The sequence below is a fragment of the Biomphalaria glabrata genome, chromosome 15 (genome assembly GCF_947242115.1).
Source record: "Biomphalaria glabrata chromosome 15, xgBioGlab47.1, whole genome shotgun sequence".
Classification (NCBI taxonomy): domain Eukaryota; kingdom Metazoa; phylum Mollusca; class Gastropoda; family Planorbidae; genus Biomphalaria; species Biomphalaria glabrata.
Genome location: NC_074725.1, coordinates 15,034,404 through 15,059,781, shown reverse-complemented (window position 1 = coordinate 15,059,781; position 25,378 = coordinate 15,034,404). Strand labels below are relative to the sequence as shown.

Sequence of the window (25,378 nt, the reverse complement as noted above, 5' to 3'; positions counted from 1 at the left end):
AAAAACGGATATCCAAGTGAGTGATTCAAATGACCCTCATCATTAACCTAGTTCGTCCATATATTAATTCTCTGATTCATGACTTGCTCTCGTGGGCTAGATAAAATCTAGATTCTTGTCTAGATTATAACTCGTCTGTCTAGAATAGATCTCTCTTGTATTCTAGATGTATTGGAACAGGTTGCCTGGATCGGCCAAGAAAACCAATCTTAGCATAGTTTAATTATCCAATTAGCATGAACAACTAAACTAAAATGTTTTGTTGTTTGTTTTACATAATTCGGATGTTCCTTCAGAGTTGAAGATAGTTTACTTCCTAGTCCAAACCTCCCGCAGGACGACGGGGGATGGGAGCGGGCAGGGTTTGAACCCTCGACCGTCGATAAATCCGAACGACAGTCCAGCGAGCAAACCGCACGACCAGGCAGCCATCCATCTTTATATTATCTATATCTATATATACTATATCTAGATTTTAAAAAAAATGTATGGACCCCTTATGCTTAATTGGTCATTGCAAAAAAAAAAAAAAAGATAAACCCATCCCAGACGATGCAGTCCTAATCAAAGCTGATTGCAATAGAGGCTCACTAGACAATTTCAATCTCCGTCGTCCTTCTGGAGGTTTGGGCTATTATACAGTGGCGTAGCTAGGAATTTGCCATCATTTGGAGCCCGGGGGGGGGGTGGCTTGACCTCTTTGGGGGCCCCTGGATTTTGCGTAATATTTTCAAATTCTCCCCCCTCCCCACCCCCACCATAGCTACACCACTGCTGTTATTTAATTATCTTCAAATCTGAAAAAAACACATATAAGCATATGTAAAGCAACAAAACATCGAATTGACAGTAGTTACCATCTACCAGTATCTAAAAACAAACACAGGAAAGACTCATAAGTTCTAAAGGTCAATAGTTTATAATGTGCGTTGCTGAAATAGAAAGGATGGCTTCCTTGTCGTATATAGTATGCACTTCGACTTCATCACGATGTTCTTAAACTTTTATAACAAACAAACAATACCTTCTAAAGAAGCGTCAGGGATTCATGCGTAAAATTAAGACATTATGCCACTGGTAGATGTAGCTGGCCGCATGTATAGGTCTTTATATAGTCTATATATATATATATATATATATAATAGGCCTATAATTGTTATAAACTTGAGTCAAACCTGAGGAAAATCAGGAGTTTGTAGACCAGCAGGCCACTAGAAGCACACTTGCAGTGATATAAGTACCTACACCATGGGCGTATTAGTTGTTGTTGTTTTTTTTTTGGGGGGGGGGGTCTTGGGGGTTCGACTACCCCCCCCCCCCACGGGGAGTGGAATTTTGTGATAGATTTTTTGCTTTGATTTTGATTATTTTAGGTGAGATATTAATATTAAACCATCACTTGCCCGAGCGCAGCCAAGGTGGGTTAAATTTTGCAGCTAGACCTCATTTTCTATAAAACAAAACAAAAGAATAATGCAAACGACAATCTCCACCAACATTTCTTTATGATAAAACCCCCTCTTCAACATAATACTAAAGCATACATCATTCACCAGATTGTTTGAGCGTAGCCAAGAGCTTACGAGCTTTAAGCTTAAAAACCCTCCAGATGGTTTTGAGTTTAAAATCCCTCTACAGATTATATAGTATTGAGGTTGAGGTTGAAAACAGAAAAGGATGGAAGAAAGACTCTAAACAACTCTCACACCGTTCTTCAATGAGACGTTTTACGGCCAATGTGGTAGGAAGTAAAATGCGGAGGACCTTACCTCTAGTTCCGAGTGTCTTAACTCATTCACTGCGGTACGTCCATTCCATAGACGGTCTGTCTACCCCTAAACCCACGGAACGTCTTACCCTACCTTGGTTTCGTTGTATTTTAAAATTAATTAGGATAGGAGACTGGGAAACAAAAGATGTAACGAATTTGCATCTGCTTGAATCCCTAGTTTAAACTCCCATCCTCCAGATGGCTCTAAGTTTGGGAATGTTTGTTTGGGAATGTTTTACATGTTCCGGATGATGTTCCTTCAGAGTTGAAGATAGTTTACTTCCTAGTCCAAACCTCCTGCAGGACGACGGGGAATGGAAGCGGGCAGGGTTTGAACCTGGGACCATCAATAAATCCAAACGACAGTCCAGAGCTCAAACCGCATGACCAGGCAACCCCTCCAGCTGGTTTTGAGTTTAAGCCCCCCCCCTCTCCAGCTGGGTTTGAAGCTAAAAACCATCTCTTCAATAGAAAAACAAAACAAATTACACTTAAAGTTCTAAGAGCGTAGTTAAGGGGGTTTTGAGTTTGTTTAAAAAAACAACTGATTTTTTATTTTACCCCCCCCCCCCAAACAGATGGTTTTGACAATAAAACTTCCCTTTTTAATATGAAATCTAAAGCAAACTACAGTCATCAATGATTTGATTTGATTTGATTTGTTGATTTGAGGCACATCGGCACAATTTAGGCCATGTCGTGCCTGCAGTCCCTCAAGGACCACTCTCTCTCTAAACAACAAGGGCCAGATTCTATACAGTCATATAATTAAAATCAAGGTCTATTCACAGTTAAAATAGTAAAGGTAGTAAAAATTTAAATATTTGGTAAAAATCTAATGTAAATAGTGCATGTTCACAAATTCAGAAATCAGATCTTCGTAGATAGCCCCACTTCCCGAATAAAGCCCAGTACCTTCCCAGGGTCGACATTATTAAATAGTGTTTTTAGATTAGTGGCTCTAAAATATTTCGCCCTGACATCCTGGTATCTGGGGCAATCAACGAGGATATGTTCCACGGTGAGGCGAGAGTCACAGTACTCGCAAAGTGGGGGCTCCTCTCTCTTCAGTACAAAAGAGTGCGTGATGTAGGTGTGGCCAATCCTAAGTCTGGACATGGTTGTGCTACCACGCCTTGTCAGACCCTTAGATGTGGGCCGCCACCTGACATCCGCCACAATCTGCCTGAGTTTACTGTGAGTCTCAGCCTCCCATCGGTTCTGCCACTCTCGATAGGTGGCAGAGGCAATACTTTGTCTCAGGTCCGAGTAGGGAATTTGGGTTCCTGACACCGCATGATTTAGGGCTCTCTTTGCTTCTCTGTCTGCGGCTTCGTTTCCCTCAATGCCAACATGGGAGGGGACCCAGATGAAGGTGACATCCCTACGGTCGGCTGTTATTTGGTCCAACAGCTTCAGGCTCTTATGTACCAATGGGATGTCAGTCTTCATCCGCCCCAAAGCTTGCAATGCAGATTTGGAGTCGGAGCAGATTATAAATTTACTCCTTTCTGATGCTTTTACGGCCATAAGTGCAAGCAATATTGCGTGCAATTCGGCCGTAAAGATGGAGCAGCCATCGGGGAGTCTACGGGAGATTGTTTTGTTCCGAAAGGAGCAGGCACACGCGACCTTTCCCTCCATTTTGGATCCGTCTGTGTAGATGGTGCCACAATCTCCGTAGCTCTCCTGCAGTTCCCTAAAGTGGACTTGTAGTATGCTTGGGTCTGTATTTTCTTTTTTGAAATTAAGGAGGGATAAATTTAATTTGGGTTTATTCATTAGCCAAGGAGGATTCTGAGGGGTTTCTATTTTAGAGATTTGGTCAATGGGTGGGGTTAAATTTTGGATGGGTTCTTTCATTCGAAGGCCCAACGGCTGTATGACGTTAGGCCTTCGATTGTATAATTCTACCTCTGTGGGGTTAAATATGGAGTCAAAAGCAGGGTTCGTGGGGTTGGATTTTAGCTTGACTATATACTGCATTGCAAGCTTTTTCATTCTTATATCCATGGGGAGTTCTCCAGCCTCCACATGGAGACTTGGGATAGGTGATGTACGAAACGCGCCGAGACAGAGACGCAGGGCAGCATTTTGTATTGGTTCCAGTATTTTTAGGTACGACTTCCTTGCTGCTCCATATATTATGGATCCGTAGTCTAGCTTGGATCGAATTAGACTCCGATAGAGCAGCAGCAAGGTATCTCTGTCAGCTCCCCAGTCCGTATGGCTGAGTACTCTTAGTATGTTTAATGACTTTTGGCATTTCTTCTTAAGTTCCTTAATGTGGGGGAGAAAATTAAATTTGGAATCTAAGGTGAGGCCTAAAAATTTTGTAGTTTTCACGACAGGGATCTTCTTTTTGTGTATAAATAGTTCAGGGTCTGGGTGGAGTCCCCTTAGATTACAAAAATGCATACTAACTGTTTTGGAGTCTGAGAATTTGAAATCATTATAGTTTGCCCAACCCTGAATTTTGTTTAAGCATAACTGTAATTTTCTTTCTAAGGTGTTCATGTTTTTCCCATAAGTAAGAATGACAAAGTCATCAACATACAAAGAGCACTCTATGCCAGGGGACAGCGCATTTATGATGCTATTTATTTTAATGTTGAACAGGGTGACTGACAGAATGCTGCCCTGGGGTACACCCATTTCCTGGTCATGAGTGTCAGAAGCGGAGTTGCCCACTCGGACCTGAAATTTTCGATCTTTCAGGAATTCCTCCACAAAACGGGGGAGGTGTCCCTTAAGCCCCATAAGCGCCAGGTCACGTAGAATGCCATGTTTCCAGGTTGTGTCATAGGCCTTTTCTATATCGAAGAATACAGCTACTAGATGTTCTCTTCTGAGTAATGCATTTCTAATATAAGCTTCCAGCCTTACCAGGTGGTCAGTTGTTGTCCGCCCCTGCCGGAATCCGCACTGGTAGTTTGAGATCACTTTATTCCTTTCCAGGTACCAGACCAGCCTACTGTTAATCATTCTTTCCATGGTTTTGCAGATGCAGCTTGTTAGTGCTATTGGTCGATAGTTAGCTGGGTCAGAGCCGTCTCTTCCCGGTTTAGGTATCGGTATAACTGTGGCTTTCCTCCAGCTGTTTGGGAAAGCGCCTGTTTGCCACACACAGTTATAGACCCCTAGTAGGACTGCCAATGAGGGTTCGGGAAGGTGCTTGGGGAACTGGTAATGGATTTCGTCTTCTCCAGGCGCTGTGTCATGTGACTTGTCCAGCGATTCCCTCAGTTCCTCAAGCGAGAACGGTTTGTTCTAGTCTTCATTGTTCTCTGACCTGAAATCAATGGGGTGTCTTTCCTCCCTGGTTTTGACTTTTTGGAACTCTGGCGTGTAGTGTGCAGTGGATGATTTTTCTGCTATTGAGGATGCAAGGCAGTCAGCTATTTCTCTGGGGGACGTGACAGTTCGTCCTTGGTTTTTCAAATGCCCTATTGCATTTGATTCTTTCCCTTTGATTCGCCTTACTGCCTTCCAAACCGCTCTAGCAGAAGTTTTGGCATCCAGACTGCCGACAAAACTTCTCCAGGAATTCCTTTTGGCTGACCGTATGGTTTGTCTAGCCTTTGCTCTAGCTATCCTGAATAGCTTTAGGTTTTCCTGGGAAGGATTCTTTATAAATGCAGCCAGTCGTTTTTTCCTATCACCAATAGCACTTTTGCAAGCTGTGTCAAACCATGGTTTGCTAGGCCGTTTTGGATTTGCAGAGGTTAGGGGTACAACTTTCCTGGCTATACTTAGTAGCTTGCTAGCAAAGGTATCAGCTGGGTTCTGTTCATGGAGGATATTTTCTGTGATATCCTCAGAGCATCTTTTTTGGAATTGTTCCCAATCGGCCTTATTCAGTTTCCACCGCTGAGGTCGTCCCAATGAAGGGAGATTGTTAGTAATGATGATTGGGAAGTGATCACTTCCCCGTAGATCATTGCTAACTGACCATTTAAAATCGTCCAGAAGTCCGGGGACGCATACGGTGAGGTCAATGCATGTGAATGATCCAGTTCCTGGGTGCAAGTAGGTCGGTGATGCATCATTAAGTATGCATAAATCATGTTGGAGGAAGATATCCTCCAGCATACGACCTCTTGTGTCGGTATTGTTGGATCCCCACATGGTGTTATGGGCATTGAAATCCCCAAGGATTAAATAAGGCCGGGGGAGTTGTTTCAATAGGTCCTCCATGTCTGTTCGGTTTAATGGAGCGCCTGGTGGTAGATACAGGCTGCAGCAAGTGATAACCTTGTGAAGGGTTATCCTAGCTGCTACGGCCTGTAGTGTGGTCTGTAGTTCTACCCTCTCATGGGGGATGCTATCCTTCACAAGGATACAGACTCCACCTGATGCTCTCTCTGCATCCTCAACATTCTTGGTGTAAGCACGGTAGCTTCGGAAGCTGATGCAATCTTTCAGAAATGTTTCCTGTAAGCAGACAGCTACAGGAGTCTCAGAGTCCATCAGTAGCTGCATTTCCTCGTAATTGGCCTTGAGGCCTCTACAATTCCACTGTACAATTCTGGAATCCATGGCTTATTCTAGATGACCTACTTGGAGCTATTTGGCCTTGGGAGGCCCCCGGAGGGGTTTCCCTTTATTCCAGTGACCTTGGTATTTTTATTCTTGGGTTTGGATGGAGAGGAGGACAACCCCCTTTTGGGGGAAGTCTTTCTCTCTGGAGAGGGGAGATCCCTCTGGTTAGAGCGGAGGTTATTTCCTCCTCTCTCACCTCGGGCATCCTCTCCGCTTTGATTTCTCCCCTTAGGGAGTTGGTCAACCTCTAACTCGGTAGAGGTTGGGGTGTCTGGCTGGGTTCTCTGAGGAGAACCTGTGTCAGACATGATGTCTCCGGGTTCTCCCGGAGTATTGGTTTTGACATGCTGCTCAGTCTCCATGCTCTCATCAGCGAGCACAGAGAACCTGTTCTTTAGCATGACAACAGGGCTTTCTTGTTTCTTCAGATATGTGTTCTTTGGCGGTGTTTTCTTCTGAGTTGGGGGAGGAGGAGGGGGTGGTGGGGTCAATGTGTCCGTCTGTGTGGCTATGGATCTTCCTTTCTTAGCAACAGCCTGGGCGTAGGTCTTTGTCAAGCCGAATTGGCCCTTGGGTAGGGCCAGTACAGCCGATTTCGCCTGGCTAAAGGTACATCCGTTTCTTGCCTTGTACTCCTGCACGGCAACCTCCTGTTTCCACACAGGGCAGTCCTTGGAGTAGGCTGAGTGGCCAGCTTGACAGTTTGGGCATTTGAACTGGGCTGTGCAGCACTTGTCCTCATGACCCTCTCCAGCACATCTGGCACACACAGTGTTCCTCTTGCAGACTGCCGCGCCGTGTCCATAACCCTGGCACTTGAAGCACCTCATGGGGTTAGGTATGTAGGGCCTCACTGGAACTCGTAGGTATCCTGCCTTCACATACTCTGGCGGTGTCCTAGTTCCGAATGTGAGGATAATAGTGGCGGTTTTGACCTCCTCACCCTCCCTGCGCCTGGTAATGCGCCGGGCATGGGTGACTCCTTCAATGCCCTCCACTATTTCCTTCTCGGAACATTCCAGTAGGTCCCTAGAGCTGATTACACCTCTGCTGGTGTTCAGACTCTTGTGTGGCATGACTTCCACTTGGAGATCACAGAGTCTTCTGCATCTTAAAAGCCCATCAGAGTGTGTCTTGCTGTCTACTTCTACAAGGAGTTCCATTGTTTTGTGTAGCTTAGACACACTCTTGGGCTCTCCCACTACTGACTTGAGTCCCTTATAGATAATAAAAGGGCTCAACTTGGTCAGGCTTTTTCCCTCCTCTGTGCATCTAACCACCAGAAATGATGGCTAGGTGGCACAGCTTTTTGGGACCTCCTCTTTTTTATCGTCGATTCGGCGTTTCTTGCCCAGACATAGGTCTGGGGCAAGTAGTTTTGTGTGTGTTTTTTTTGTCCATATATATTTTGGTTAATTCGGCACCTGTGCTCCCCACCCGCCATCGAGTCCAACAAGGGGACGGGCCATTCGGATGTCCAGAATGAGCCCGCCAGGGCTACACAGGTGCTATACTCAGTCAGCTGCTACATCGGACATGTGTCCGATACAGCAGCTCCCTGATTGACCCTCCAGCCACCGCCCTCCAGCATAGGTCGACGACCTATGCTGGTAGCTCGGCATGACCAGCCGGTTGACCCAGAGCGGGCCATCTGGGTCTCAGGTCTAGGGGAACTTGGAGCCAAAGTATTGTGTTGTTGTGGTTTATCCTCAGATAGCCACCACTCAAACACCAGGATCTCTTTATCCCCCCTTACCCATCGCAGTCCACGGCAAACGGACTGGTCTAGGACGTAGTGAGAATTTAAAGTTAAGGAGACAGTGTGATGATCAATGAAGTCAGACTTAGGAAAAGAGGAGGCAGACACAATGATAGAAAAGAAGTAGGGCACTTTTGAGCTCCAAAAGTGCTAAGGAAAGAGGAGCGCAGTTTAACGTCATGTCTCGGGACGCCCAGTCATCAAATTCCAAGAGCGTAGCCAAGAGAGGTAACACACTTCTACAAGTCGCTTAAATTGGCTCCTTTAATAAATAAAAAATGACTAAATGTCAAAGATGGCTAAGACGGATTTTAGGAGTCAGTTATAGAGATCGGGTCTCAATCAAGACAATCCTATGCCGAACTGGGAGTCGATCACATAGTTAGGTTGTGACAGTGTCGCATGAGGTTTGCGGGACATGTTCTCCGAAAAAATGAATTACGCATACCAAGAGTTGCGATGACATGGAGACAATTACGAGGAAAACGCAAACAGGGAAATCCTAGTATTAGCCTACTTGGCGCCACACTTTCATGGATGACCTCAGAACAGTGGACACCAGGTAGAAAAAGGATATTAAAAAGTTTTATTTCAAAAACCTAATGTGCTATTCTTACTGACCTAGACCCTCCCGCGTCGTTCGGCGCATTTGGCGGCAAGCTTTTTCCACAAAAATCTGTCACTGGCAATGTCTGAAGCCTCTTCCACCTGCTCTAAGGACCTCCATGAAAGTGTGGCGCCAAGTTGTAGTAAGATGGCATCGCAACTCTTATTATGCATAATTCATTCAACGTCGTTGCTTCCGCCTGCACATAGACCTACCAATTCGCCGATTTCAGTTCCACTGGGGAATCCGACTATTGCACCATAGCCCATTTTGCCTTGTACTTCCTCGTGTAGCCATCTGTGTAAACCTTAACGGTATCCAGAGGCGGCCTTAAGGCATAGTGAGTGGGGCAACCGCTCTGAGCTCCGCGCGATAAAGAGAATCTTTTGTCACCGTCAGCTCATCGTACAAATATTCGTGGCCCTAATATGTCACTCGCCAAAGGACACCGCTAAGGCTACCTTTGGTGGTATCTTTCGGATATCAGGCTTTGTTTTCTCTCGTAGCGCTGGTTAGTGAAGTTGGTGTACATTTCTTGTTTACCTTTGGATCGATCAGCGTTTTCCGCACCTCTGAACTGTTTGTTGCCGGATATAGTTCGTCCATCGTGGTTCGATGATGACCACTTTATCATCCAGGGGACTGAGGGCTTTGCATTGGGGTTTTATGCCTCCTCATGTGGCTGGTGTGACCGAAGTGAGCCCGGAATGTTCGGCTGCACACTGGGCAGGTTATTCCAGCTGGAGCTGGTGTCATTGGCCTTGCTTTTCTTCTCAGGCGTTTTTCTTCTGCCAGCGTTGTTCTCTTTTCATCAGCAACCTGTGCGCCAGTTTTCACAGTGCTGCGCCATGATGCTCTGTCATGTGCCTCTTGTCTCCCATGTGGCTGGGTCTATGCTTAACGCCTTCAGAGAAGCCGGATGGAGGGCCACTGTATGAACGATAGTTCTTTCCTGTGGGAAGCCGAACTTTTGGAATAGCTATAACGCGGTATTCATAAAGGAGCCGACCTCTACCCACCCAGTCGTCCACTATGCTTCTGAGAAGGCAGTCGTTCTCCAGCCGCTTGTATTTTTCGTACGCTAACATAACGGTTCGTTCCCTCCGCAAGGAAATGCGGGTTTATCTGCCAAGATTTTACCAGCGAAAATTGGCGTAGTTCGAAATGTAGGTTACCATTTACCAGCGAAAATTGGCGTAGTTCGAAATGTAGGCTACCACTGATTAGATTAAGGTCTATACATAACATGCACGAATAGACATGAAAACGCGAAGGATGTAATTCTTTTCTCTTTTGAAGGAACGTCTGTCATGGAGGTATTTTTAAAATCTTTTGAAAGAAGTACATCTGTTATTTATAAGATAAATGAACCTTTTTGTTAGCTTTTCTATAGGCTACTTAATCCTTAGCCTACTGAGCTCAATGTAAAATAAGTTTGTTACCCTCATATTGGAATAAATTATGTCGTATTGATTATCCGAAAGTCCCCAAGCAGTGGCAACAGGCTGCATGCCACAATTTATTATTATCTATACATTGTTAAGGCGACTATAGGCCTAATCAGCCTAGGCAGTATATAGGGCACAGAAAGTTGTGAGGAGAGTGGGATGATCGCCTCAATTCTTTAACCCCTTCGGACACAAAGTCAGAATTTTGTTCCAAAAAATTATTTTGTGGGTGGGTTATGGTGTAATGGACCTCAGGATTGGGTCAAGCAAAACTTTTCTCCATCAGTCAACAAATAAGGGAATTACATCATGTGTACAAACGTACACAGCGTGACTCAATGCAGCTAAAGGGGACAAAATTTAACATAGTTATATAGAGAAAAATTATAACCAAAATAATTAAATAACTAATATAAATCAATTATTCATTTACTTTTATCAAATCAATATATTTTATTAAGCTATTGCATTATAAAAATCACTTTTCTTACATGTATTACATAAAAAATTGCATTTTGAGTATTTTACTTCGCCAATTGTGTCCCAATCTACCATTTGTACACCTTTGACCTAATTCTGCAACAACTTTTCAAGTTCATGCTTCAGAAGAAACCTAAAGCAAGCCCACATTCACACACACATGCTTTTACAAACAGTTATAGCAGGGTTGACAAACACTTGTGGAGTCCGAGGCTGCGAAATAAGAAAAAGACCATGTTTTCTATCAGCACAACAGTACATAAATAGTTAGATTTGTAAAAGAAATGTTTATTTGTAGTTGGCAGCCTTTAAAATGACACCCCTACCCCCTCAGCCCAAAAAAATCTAGCCAAGTTGCAGATAAAGCCTAGACAACAAATTAATGTCGTGAAAATGTTACTAAGATTGTAATAGGCCAACATACAAAAAACAACTATGCATTTTCTCAAATAAATTATTGGTAGCCTACTTGATTGTGGAAATAATACACTTCTAGCCAACATCCCAGCCAGAACAGAGAACAATGTCATCTTTTTTTTTTCCAAAGATTTGTTTAAAATATCCCAAATAGGTCGCTATTTCATATTTTTAAATAAGAGATGCCTTCATAATATTCTCTGATGTTAAAAATATACAAAAGTTTCTCTGTGTGTATCTTAAATATGGTCATGATGTGCATTTGAGGTAACGGTAATGTTTTACTATTTTATTAAAAATCCTCTTCATCAACAGAGCCTGTATAATGTACAGGCCTATTTGTATGTTAAGTTGACATTCGCGTACTGAATGATGGCTTTTGGATTGAAAAAAAAAAGGGGGGGGGGGATAAGACCTATCAGCATTTTTTTTCAAGCACAATTTACCGTAGATCTAGACTAGATCGATCTAAGTCACTAACATACATGAACTTTCTAGTGATTTAGCGTAAATTATGACATTACATATACCGGTATCGAGAACATTTAAATTGACTAAAATTCACTGAGTTTTCAAGTAAGGTGCGAATTATCTTCACTAGATATAGACTTATATCTAAATATAGACACTGTCACTAGCTAGATCTACGGACTGTCCACTTCTACAAGTAGGCCTAGATTTTAGGTGAGGGCAATTTTTTGGAGGATTTTATGAGACTTTTCATTTTTTTAAGGATCACTACGAACCTTGGTGCTGTAGATGCAGGGGCGGACTGGCTATATGGGCATTCAGGCAAATGCCCGGTACCAAAATGGGCCGGTGGGGCCACAAGAAGTAGCAAATGGATGCTATGTAACTATGTATCAAATGAGGTAGTTCCGAATCTCTGACCTACTTTATAAAAAGTCACGTGACTGTAGTCTTATACATGGCAATATCTTCCTATGATAAGGTGTAGATCTAGATTTAGTGCTAGCCTAGATATAGTAGTCCTACTAAATAATCATAACAATTAGTGAATTATTGTAACATACTTTTTATTACCGGTACCTACTTAAAAATGTATAGATCGAGACTATTTTCATGTTTAAATTACAATGAAATCAATGAGGTCGTTAATGTAAACAACACACCCACATGACTGAGAAGAAATCCGTGACTGAGGAGAAATCGGGAACTACCAATTGTTAAAATGTTTTATCATAGGTATGCTCTTATAAAAGAACTCTCTGAGAGTTGTGTTTAAAAAATCTGACTCTACAGTGTAATACTAATTTAATCTAACCCTTTCTTCGAAATAATGTAATAGCCTACATCCGTAGATAGTTCTTCTAGTAGGCTTAATCCTTTTAGGGCCTACACATTGAGCGATTAAAAAGCAACATAAGACCTATATTTATTATAAGGAGTCTAATATTTGCACGCGCACAGTTATTGATAAATTATCAAACTTAACCTAATAATTTTGAAGACAGGTACCGGTAGACCTAGAATTGGAATCTCGTCATATGATTTACCGGTAGACCTAGAATTGGAATCTCGTCATATGATATAGGCCTACAATTTTTTGGGCTGGATTGTCAAGAATTGCCAGGGCCGATTTTTACATCCAGTAACTATTATGCATAGATGCATAGGATATGATTCAGTAATTCCCACCAATAGTTCACAAAAAATATGTTGATGCCCTAAGGCAGTTCTGAACATAAATTCATTGAAATATGAATGGAAGAGTCCGTTGCTTGTTCCGAATTGGTGTTTTAAGTTTCGTTTAGCTCTCATCCACATAGTCTCCATGTATGGAGTGTGTGTATCGCTGTTGTTGGGGTCTACAAAGTTGTCTCGATGTTTGGAGTGTGTGTATCGCTGTCATTGTGGTCTTGATGTATTACTACAGAATGACTGTAGACCCCATTATTTATGTTTGCTATATTAGCATAAACAGCCCATCCATTAGATACTATGTGCGTACCAGGCAAAATGTGTTGTGTTATAGCTTGTGTTAATGTTGCTGCAGTGCGATCAGGCACTTCGACTAAAAAACATTTTTTGGAAAGTCTTTCAACACCTCCAAACACCCAGTGGCCTTCTCTCCACTGACCTCTATCTCAACAACAATTGGATCTCCATTTTTTGTCGATGCCACCGATTTCCAAAAGTCCGTGTCTTTCTATATAGTTTTCACATTCCTCTCTGCGAAAATTGCACGTCTATAATAGTTTTGCACGAAATATTTGTTTCATGGATAATGTTAAACTGGGGCATGTCATAACACCAACAGTTAATCAACTGTAACAACTGTTCAAGTGCTATGTGACTACCACTGAAGAACGAATTATCTCGAACTGATTTGCGAAAAGCACATCCTCGGCATGACCAACGGAAGCCGTCGATTCCTTGAGCATACGCGACCAATGTTGCTGGCTGATGACATATGATACAGTCGTGTGTATTTCTAATCAATCGACGTTTGGCTAACCAGGCCAGGCAGTTTTCTTTTGTATTGATTGCTGCTGACAATCTTGTTTAAGTCCACTTCTCATTTTTTTCTGCTGCTCAGTCATGATTTGATCTAAATTTACTATTTGAGTACGTCTTACAGCCATTTCTTTATTGTGCACTTATATAATGTTTTTCTTTAAAACAAGAACTTTTATGAGATCACAAGCACAAAGCAGATCGTAGAGAAGTTCAAAATAAGGATGCCAAACAACTGTTTCAAAAAATGTTTGAATTCTAGAGTACCGTATGTTAAGATGGGGATAGACGTGGGCAGGGGTTGAACAGGTGACCCTTAAGACGACACTTTGAAGCCCATACAGAATGAAGGTAGTGATCCGTTGTAATAAGTCCTCAACAGTAGATTGTCTCTGGGGGGAGACATGATATTCTAAGTAGTAATATTACATCTTAGTACAAAACCCTGTAGGACAGCAGGGGATGGAACTGTGCAGGATTAAAAAAGGTGATCATCATGATGGCATTTCAAAACCAAACGACGAGGCAGCGATCTGTTGTAATAAAGACCTCACAGTTAGATACCACTGTGTGTAGTCATGAAGTAGTAATATTTCGTCCTAGCCTAAAACTCTTGAAGGACAGCAGGAATGGAACTGGACAGGTTTCGAACAGATCATACAACCAGGCAGTGAGTCAGGCAGTTATCCGTTGTAACACATCCTCAACAATAAGATCAGGGTGTTTTCTGAAATAATTTAAAGACAAAAATGAACAAATGTAATATTTAAACTTATAATTTATATTTTAAATTATGTGTATAAAATGTACATTTAGGGCCTACATAATTGATCAAATATATTCTCTCAATGTTGCAATTGACACACAAAGAAATTTAATTTTAAGCCTAGAAGTCTAGAGACTTCTTTTAGACTTAACCTTTTTTTCAGCTTATTAAATTATACATTAATTAAATTTAGTTGTTTTTAGATCTAATCTTTAAATCCAAATTCTAATTTAAAACAAATGCTTTGAAGAACTAAACAGAAGCATACAAGACAAGATTACAAAGAGAGTTTGTGTTGACACACAAACTCAGAGACGGATCCCTGTCGGATCCGCATATTCGCAAGGAATCTCCAAGACGTGATTTTGTTTTGATTGTTAAAAGTAATAATGTTTCAAAGATTCATTTGACGTTTTAAAAAAAAATTTTTAGTCTAAATCATGGCTGTCGGGTAGTGCGGTTTGCGCGCTGGACTGTCGTTTTGATTCATCGATGGTCCCAGGTACAAACCCTACCCGCTCCCATCCCCCGTCGTTCTGAGGGAAGTTGGACTACAACTCTGAAGGAACATCCGAAACATGTAAAACAACAAACATTCTAAACTAGACCAAGAAATTCTAGATCTAGATTCTACAATGATTTTAATTAGAACTTAAATCTAAATCTAGTTTTTTAAAAAATGTTTAGAGTAAAAAAAAATCTAGATCTAGTGTAAAAAATCTAGTTCTAGTGTTTAAAAAAAATCTAGATCTAGTATAAAAAATCTAGATTAGATCTAAATCTAGCTATTGTATTTTTAAAATGCGAGTCACATTACGAGGTTTAATAAACATTACTATACCGAGTTGTTTAAGCATTTCATTTAAAGAATTTATTCCATATGACGTCAGAGGAAAAAAATCCAATACGTCACACGGCCTAGTTAGACTAAAAAATATCATCTATACGAGCAGCTCGTTGAGGGTTCAGAGACATTGGTGCACCGAGTGATTTCTTTTAGCATTTCATTTAAAGAATTAACTCCATATGACGTCAAAGGACAAAAATTCCATTACGTCACACGTCCTAGTTAGACTAAAAAATGTCATCTATACGAGCAGCTTGTCGAGTGTTCATAGACATTGGTGCACCGAGTGATATCTTTTAGCATTTCATTTAAGAATTAACTCCATATGACGTCAAAGGACAAAAATTCCATTACGTCACACGTCCTAGTTAGACTAAAAAATGTCTTCTATACGAGCAGCTTCTCGAGGGTTCATGGACATTGGTGCACCGAGTGAGATCTTTTAGCATTTCATTTGATGGTTAGTTAGACTAAATTTGTATATAACATACATATAAAGGAATTAAAGACGCTTTTTTGTTTTGTCTGTCAGTCTCTCTGTCCGTCATTTTAATAGCGAAAAAAAAAGACTAAAAGTTATTCAAAATCTGATTAAAATTTAATATCGCTTCCGAAATATTGCATTAGTTTTAAGTTTCTGTAATAGATTGTTCCAGATGTTTATGTATTTATAGTGAGATACCTTAAGTTAAATTTGTGGGATGGTCTGTTATGAAAATTAGATGTACCATAGCCTTATGGAGAGATTTTCAAACCATACTTTGGTGTTAGGAAGTTGTTTTCCTTAAAAATCGGAACATAATATTAACGATAATAAGATTTTCTAACGTTTTAGCTAGAAAGTTAAATGTAGTGTAAGAGAGAAGTGCGATTTTACATAAATAGAGTTAAAATATTTTTCATAAAAAATCCGGAACAACCAATTTTCGCAAAAAAAAAAACTTATTTCTTTAATTTTTAGAAGAGGGATTTCAAACATTTCGAAACAAACCTGAACATTCTTTACCGATTAAACGACTTTTATTATGTTTCTGCAAGAAAATTAACTGTAAAATAAAATAAAAAGTGATTTTCAATAATCGTTTCGAGTAAATTACTTTCTTATTTTAAAATCCTGAACAACCTATTGTCGATATTTTTGAAAAAAATAAAATCATTTGACATAAATTTGTTTTAAGTTGAAAATTCGGAACAGTTGATATGGATAGATAAACTACAGTGACATAGTGTCAAAGAATATAAGTGTAAGATTAGTAAATTATGCGATTTCAAACAATCATTTGACATAATTTATTTTTTATAAAACAATATCCGGAACAACTTTATAGTTATTGAAATATAAAGCGGTATAGATTATTTTTGTTAGCATTTATATGCTATTTACATTAAAAAACCGGAACAATGTGTTTCTTGCAACGTTTAAGCATGGAAATAAAATCTAATATAATTTAGAAGAGCAAAAAAATATTCGCTGGCATTGATTTGTTTTTCACAAAACATCCGGAACAATCTATTATAGATACTTAAAACTATTGCAATATTCCTGAATGAAAAATTAATGGTTAAATCAGATTTACAATAGCCTTCCTTTAGTGTTATTTGTTAATCTTATCGAGACCGACAGACCGACCAACAGACAAAACGCACAAAAATAAGCTTCTTTTATTCGGATGAGGGGCACTAAACAAAAAATAAATAAAATCTGATTTTTAAAAAAAAGTTTAAGGAATTGGTTTAGCATCATAGCATGTTCTGACGTTACGCTACTGCTCGAAATTCGCTGCATAAAAAGTCTATTTTAAAAAATGTGCGTGACATTTACATACAAAGTGCATTATTAGCCTTTATAAACAAACAGAAATGTTTTCTATTAATTTTAGCAGCTAGTTGACCAGAAAAAACACCTTTAACTATTATTTATATTTGTTGTAAACATTTCTTGTACATTTTATAAACATATTTGATTTAGTGATACTGAAAATACACACAAATTATCCATCTTTGTTAGCATATTGTAACATTGCCTCCCTTAGATTTACGTAATTGTTTTAGAATTGGTGTATTTTTATGAAAAAATCGCTTGCATAATTAATTTTATAAATTAAACGGTTTGCTTTTAGAAAACCAAAAGTAGCCGTTGCACCTAAACTTTTCAAGCCGCATTTAATGATGAAATAATAATTTTCATATCTCTTCTAGTTTTCGAGATCTGAGTGTGACAGACGGACAGACGGACATTTTGCACAAACCTAATAGCGGCTTTTTCCCCTTACGGGGGCCGCTAAAAATGAAGTGATAGATCTAGATCTAACATTTAAAATGTAAAGATTAGTGAGTTGAACAAAAAAATTTTTTTTGGAAAAAAAAAATAATTTTTACTTTGTAAATCATTAAAGTACTTTATTAGAACTTTCCACTGATTTAAAATTATGACTGTATGTTTAACGGCTAGAAAGTTATGATTATTTTTTTTGTGACGCGTTTTTGCTTAACATTGAACCCAATGGAAAAAGTGAGACGAGATTTTGTAAAATTCAACAAAAAAAACTCACTATTTCGTTAATTTTGACCTTACCATTTATTATTATATATCAAATGAAAGTTTATGATGTGTCCTACACAAGCATGTTATTAATTTATATAATGCTTAAGTAATTAAGGTAAAAAAAATAAGAATAATGAGGTCAGAAAACATTTTTTTTTACGATAATGCTTATAATTTCGTTATTTTTAATAAACAAACACAAAACCATGTATCAGAAGAAAGCTAAAGTTGTACATTTTCTATGTATATATTGATTTGTATATTAATTAACATAAAAAAAAGTTAATCTCATCAATGTTGGGTAACAAAGTCACTGATGACAGCTTACAATCAATTGCTTCATCTGGATATAAAGTTTCTGATGTATGATACTGAAGATGACATAGATGATACAGGTGATTCCGTATGGTAAGATTAGGTATTAGCTATGACATGAGTTGTAGGCAGTAGTTGAAGATGATACAGTTGATTCATTATGGTAAGATGAGGTATTAGCCATGACACATGTAGGCAGCAGTCGAATGCAATGAAGATCTAGAGTGTTAGTCCAACATTCATATAATACTGTTGATGGTGACATACTATACATTAATACAGGTGATTCTTAGTAAGTTCAGGTGTTAACCATAGCATGAGTTGTAGCCAATAAACGCTAAATACTTGAATTCAATGATGGTCTACTGTTAGTACAATAGGATGAAACACAAAGGGTCGTCTTGGCCAGGCGAAGCACAGCTTGAACATGGCAGGCAATGGCGTTAATTATGGGTAAGTTGAGGTGTTAGCAATAGAATGAGTTGTAGACAAATAAACGACTTGGTGGTGAGATGCACTGAGTTGACATGTACACCCTCTTGGGTTGTGGCATCAAACCCAAGAGTTAGACCTGGTATAGCCATGACAACTTCAGCGGCTTGTAGGTCTGATATAACAACAAGTTCTCTTACAAAATTTTCAATTGAACTTTTGTCAGGGAAATAATCAATAAGGATCCCCATTCTGTGACAAACTATCAATTACAGAGGGGATTCTTTTGGAGAGGACATTGTTAGAAATACAATCATAAATAATCAATCTGGCTATTACATTATAAGTTTTTTTGTCTTTTTTTTGTAAAACTTTATCATCAAGGACCAGTTTGTCACACTGAAGGGCCTTATGGATTGTGTCCCTCTCAGACAATTCTTTTTTATAATTTGATTTAATTTTAATTATTAAATGATTGTATTTATTTTTTGTTTCTATTAATTTATTTTTCAATTTAGCTATTTCTTCTTTGCCAGATTCAGTTTTAAGTTTTTTAAATTCCTTTTTAAGTTTTATAATAGTTTTGTTTTTCCTCTGCTGACTGCTTAAAGTTTTTAATTAATTTAGGATGAAAATTAACTTGTAATTTGAGTTGCTTCATTGTTTTCTGTGTGTCTGCTTCTTTCCTCACTCCTAGACTCTGAGAGCAAAGAAAAACGCCTTTTTAAGGCTTTTTTTCTGGGTGTAAGTTCCTCTCTTATGTTTGAAGCAGGGGGAATCGATGCATTTACTGGTGTAATTATGGTTTCTACAATTTGTGTTTGAATGTTGGAATCAGGATTAGGGACAGTATGAGAGGATAGTCGATAAAATATTTTAGAGCATTTTTTTGTTATATCATCAAGATGTCTAAATGTTTTTTTAGACTTTGTTAATGTTTTGGAAAATAAACTTTTTAATTTTGACAAGGTTTCAGATGAATGAAGTCCATAGGAAGAATATATTATATCTCTGTCGCAGTCGTATATGATGAGTCTTTAGCAATAAAAATATGAAGGGCATGGCCATATAAACATATTTTATTTGTAGTGCTAGATCCAGGTTCTGGTATATCATTTATTTTTCCTGGAGAAACTGAAACAGTCCTGAGCTTGTGAATGAACTGGTGCAGTCCTTTTCGTTTTAGGCATGATTTCTGAAAATAAAACTTCATATTAACACATTCTGCTGAATTTTGCCCTAGATTTATCAATTAAAAAATTGAAAGGCATCTTCTATTTTACTTCTAATCTGAAATATTTCTACTCTTAGTACTCTAATATATAATTATGCCAACTATGTCTATAGATGTATAGCATCATTATTATTGCTTTCATTTATGTGCAAATTATTATTATGGTATTTAGTGTTATGTAAAGAATACACTAAGTGAGTAAGTAAATTGGGTAGAATACATAGCAAAAAGCAAGCCAGATGATGATTTTTATGAAACATGAATGACTAATTAAAAAAGTTAATTTTACAATATAAATCTATATTATAAATATTAGTAATGTTACTAGTTAGTAAATGAAGCTTGATTTTAAATTACATTAAAGCTATTTATCACTTATGATAATTTATCATAAATAAAAAAAAAAATTCTAGATCAAAATTAATTCTGAAAACTTATTCAACTTGTTATTATTAATAAATTATTACATGTTGTTAATAAGACTAGATCTAGATCAAAATACTAAACTAGTAAGTAAGTTATGAATAAGAAAAAATTTATTTATTTTAATTTAAAAAAAAACTATTTCTAGTAGTCTTAAGTCTAGTCCGTCAGATCAGCTGATTCATCATTCATCAGCAATGAATGATAATAATGATTTTATTTTCGACAATTTGATGACTCATCAGAAGTCCGTAATTTTTTACACTTGTCACTTCATAGACATAAACCAATCAAGTTTTAGTATCAGTTTTAAAGCTGAATAACAGTGAATCAAATGATGAAGAGAAATTTGTGGCTTGAGTTAGCAAATATGGCGGAAGAAAATAGAGTTATCTCACTTGACAACCATTTAAAAATTATAATCAAAATATTTAGGAAACAACTGTTTTTTCAAATGCACCTTTAGAATAATGAGCGTATTTTTAGTATTTTAATATATGCAGAATACTAGGCCTTACATGGCCTGAAGCGTTTTTTTTTAATCTTATGATTATGAAATTTGTTTATCAAACTTTTTCAAAAACAGTAAAATCCCATAGCCAACAATGCTAACCGTATTTTCAACTTTTCATATAATGGGCATAGGATATTGCGATAAAACTTGGTAGAATTATAGCCAGGCATGATATCTAGAGTAGAAAAAAAAAATCTGTGATCACTTTCCTGGTAAAAACAAAAATAGGGGTATTTTTTATAATAAATTTAAAAATGATAAATAACTTATCGTAATTAAGCTTTTTTTTAGGCCATTGTTTAAATTTAAAGTAATCGATAACACAAGTTTAAAACTTCTCACATTTCATTCAAAAGTGTAATAAATTTCCAAGTGTGGCCTTCTATGCAAAAAAAAGAAGTCAAAAACGCCATCTCAACTTTATCTGTCATTTTTTACTTCCCCACTTCCGGGTTTTTTCGCCTAGCTATAAAGTTCTATTAGATCTATTTTTAGATCTAGACTACATTTAGAAATAAATCTAATAAATATAACATCTATCAAATCTATGCTTCGAAATTTTCAAATAAACACCTGTAGAATAGTTACTATTTATATATTTGTAAAAATCTATTAGATTTAGAATAATTTAGATATATATAAATAATATATCTTAATTTTATAGATCTAGATCTAGAAGGACAAAGTCGTACCACCAATTATCGATCATGTTTTTTTTTCCTTATCTTAAGTTAAGTGAGACACGTGAACATAGTAGATGTTAATAATCATTATCATGACATGATAAATCAGTGATGTTACTGTCTATAGATATGTGAAAATCCGTAAAACCGGAAGTAAAAAAATGCCGTCAAAATTTGAGATTCGTTTTTACTTTCTGTACATAGACCCTTGGTTGAAATCGATTATGATTTTAAATCCATTGAAATCGTAGCCAAAATGGGTGAATATGGATGCATTTTATATTGAGGAACATTTTTTTTTCATGTGTATTTTCTTACTTTTTTTTAACTTGAAGGTATATTATGTATTTTTATTTTTACAGATACTCATTTCAGGTAAGTCCTAAGAAGTTGATTTTTTTCCCCGTAATAGATTATATAACTGGCCATATTTCTGCCAAGTTTTATCAGGATACATTACTTTCTTCAATTGTTATCGATTATAATGTTGAAAACATAAATTTGCACTGCTCCCTATGGACTATGGACTTTTTTTTTGAAAACTAAACTTTCTAATGAATAAAATCATGCATAGGCTAGTAGATATAACAATTATGCATGTTTCTTGATAGTTTTAGAAGAGTTTCAATGTTTGGATCTATTTTATTTATAATTTTAAAGCCAGTTTGAAATAAAATTGTTTCAGACGATTTGATCCCACTTTTTAGATATTTTGTTAATTTCTGCCATCACAAAGCCGCCATTTTGTCCACACCTCTCTAACATTTCTTGTAGCTATAGACCCGATAATTTGTTTATTTCATCAATATTTATATTCTAAACAAGTGGAGTTCATAAATATAAATGAAATCACATTTGTGAGCTAGAAATTTACTACGAATACTAGGACTAGGTCTACAATTAAATTAATTAAATTTCTTATACTGACTGGTTCTTCATTCTTTAGTTTAAATCAATAGCACCCATAATTTAATAAATATAAACATGAAAAATGGTGTCGCCACTTTTCCCGCGAGTCGAAAACTGTCAACATCCGGGAATTTCACATAGCTAATAATAGTAGAATATTATCATTATAATCATTTAAAATGAGACATTTACATTATTCATTATCATAGACAGTAGGGATGTGAAATAAAAAAATTATCTTTGAAAAATCAATTTTTCGTTAGTACATCATTAAAATACTTTGAAAGAACTTTCCAATGGTGTATAAATTATGACTTAAGTTGAACAGTTAGAAAGTTATGATTTTTTTTCTGGCATTTTGACCTAGCATTGGTTGACATGGAGCATGTAAGAGGAGAGCGTCTCGCTTGCTCAGGTAGCTCTCCGGTGTCTTGTTTGGACCTCGTGGTAAAGAATGCAGTTTTTAAGGATATGGTCAGCACTCTCTGATGACACTCTACATGGGCAGATTTTCCTAGTTCCATTTTTAAGCTTCTGGAATGTATGTTGTCTCTTTCTGTTGTGTCCGATTCTGAGGCCAAAGATTAAAGGTTGATCTTGTCTGGGTATCTTATAATAAATGATAATGCTAGGCAGTGTTGTCTTTTACAGGGTCACTGGTTTGAGCCTTGGTTGGCGCAGTCCCTTATTTTCGTCGCATTTAATTCACTACTTTCTCTCATTTAAAAAACTTGGTCCCTGGTACTGCTGTTCATTTATGTTTAATATGTATGTATCATCATTTGTTTCAGCACCTAGCTTCACTTCTATATTTATCTTATAATAGGCATCATTTTTCTTGTGATTTGGATGAGGGCTTGTCTATTTCTCATTTATTTTTTTCACTATTAGTTTCTTCATTTCTTCTGGATAACGTGCGATGTTTAAGTGTGTGTTTGTTCTCCCACACTTGCATATTGTGTCAGCCTTATTATTTCCTTCTAGTTCTAATGTGCTGGTATTCATTGAATTTAAAACATTTTTTTTTAATGCTGTAGTTGTTGAGCTTTATAAGTGCTGCCCTGAGTCATTTCGTGTAGGAGAGTTTTCCAAGTTTTGGAGGATTGTTTTTACATTGGTCAGAAAGACAATTTGACTGTACAGGGTACTTGGGTGTTTTGCTAGCATGGTAGCTGTTAGTAGTGCTTCCCTTTCTGCTCTGTGGCTGTCAGAGAGCTGTCCAGTTATAATGGATTTTTCTAGTTTTTCTCCATCTGGTTATTTGATGAGTATTCCAGCTTCTCCATTTGTGATGGTTTTATGAAATGAACCATCCGTGTAAGTTCTGATCCACTGATTGTTAGGCTAACGAGTTTGTAAAACATAAACATAATGGAGTTTGAAGCTTTTAGCATGTGGCATATATATATATATATATATATATATATATATATATATATCAGCACAAAGGTACCAATGTTTTTGAGAGGCAAGCCCAGAGGAGGAGTTGAAGCACATACCCCGACCATGTGCCATTGCCACCAATGATCAAGTGATTACATGTCTGCCCACATATTGTTGGGGATGTGACACCAGGTAAAAATACTCTCTTGACAGCTCAGCTCTTTTTATGGAGAGTCAAATAGCCACAGTGGATATTAGACTAGTACCTGGTTTCAGCTATGCAATGGTGCCAAGTGGGGATCAGTGGTTCAAGTCCTCCTCATGGCTTGCCTATGTTTCACTGTTGTTTTTTTTTTTTACGTCGCCACATTCTCACACGTTTAAAACTGTCAACATCCGGGAATTTTGCATAGCTATATAATTTATAAAATACAGCTGAGCCTATTGCAATAATCTATTAAATCTATTATCATTTGAAAGCTAAGAACAAGTAATTCAAAGTATTTTTAACAAAAACATGAAAAAAACATTATATTATATTATTATAAAAATAAAAGATTATAGTTTTGAATTTTTTATTACAAATTAATATACATAAACTTTGTAAAACAATATATCATACTTTTATTGAACACTTCCTGAACTTTTTTCTGTTTTTTAATTTTTAGATATACACTCAAAATTAGCGAAATGGTACGCATTTTCATTCAATTTTCATAAAACCTCACTTACTGTAGTGTTAAGTGAAAACGCGTACAAAAAATTTGTTAAAAATGAACCGTTTGTCATATAGCAATAATTTATATATCATTGGAAAGCTCAGGGCAAGTGCTTCAATTATCTGTTATCAACATTTTGTTAAAATAGAAAGATAAGAACATTTTATTACAAAAATAAAAAATAATAACCTCATATGGAGTTGTTTAAAAATTAAAATAAAATTTTTAATAAATATATTAAAAAAAAACAATAATATACTTTTATTAGGCACACCCTAAGCTTTATTTTGATATATAAATTATAGAAAATCTTGTGCCATGGTTTCCCATTACTTTAAACTTTAATGTTAAGTGAAAACACGTCAAAATTTTATGTATTTTTTTATCTACTGGACGCATAATAGCATTCTATACCTCATTGGAAAGCTCAGAACAAGATCTTTAATAATATATTATCCAAAATAAAAAAAAAAAATTTTCACAAAATTTTGTCACATACCTACTACACTATTTATTATCATGAAGTTGAACTGAGTAACTGTAGTGTTGACACTGTAACTCTAGACTAGTAATAGACCTCTATTAGACATGTTGAAATTAAAAAATAATCACTTCCTTTCTGTGTAAAATACGGTGTATAATAAACAAAGAAGAGGTCGATAAATTTATCTCCGGTGTTTAAAAAACTTGTCCACAACTTTTCATGTGAAAAAAAAAATCTTTTAAAGTCGTGTACATAATGTACACACCGAGTACGAAGGGGTTAAAAAGAAGTGTTAAGTTTTATCGTTAGACCTTTCGAAAAAAAAAAAAACCCTTAAACTTTCATTTCACTTTAAAAACAGATCTTTAAAAAAGGATTTAGTAGACTTTAGGGCGTGCTACGGTACGTCCCTGGCTGCTTGGTCGTGCGGTTTGAGCGCTGGACTGTCGTTTGGATTTAACGAACGGTGGTCCCGGGTTCAAACCCTGCCCGCTCCCATCCCCCGTCGTCCTGCGGGAGATTGGACTAGGAAGTAAACTATCTTCAACTCTGAAGGAACATCCGAACCATGTAAAACATTTTACAACAAACATATACATATATATAGGCTTATGTTAGCCAG

The 25,378-nt window shown here is 37.3% G+C and overlaps 1 long non-coding RNA gene across 6 annotated transcripts; it reads right to left on the bottom strand.

The window, feature by feature from the left end:
• Positions 1 to 10,546: 10,546 nt before the first annotated feature.
• LOC106055796 (uncharacterized) lies at positions 10,547 to 24,908 on the bottom strand. 6 transcript variants are annotated; one of them, XR_008775063.1, is made up of 4 exons: positions 24,772 to 24,908; positions 17,989 to 19,602; positions 12,550 to 14,229; positions 10,547 to 12,511 (listed from the first exon to the last, which is right to left on the bottom strand). It is a non-coding gene; the product is annotated as an uncharacterized LOC106055796 (long non-coding RNA). The 6 variants fall into 6 exon arrangements; XR_008775064.1 differs by having other exon boundaries at positions 24,776 to 24,908; XR_008775065.1 differs by having other exon boundaries at positions 19,048 to 19,602; positions 24,772 to 24,902.
• Positions 24,909 to 25,378: the final 470 nt, after the last annotated feature.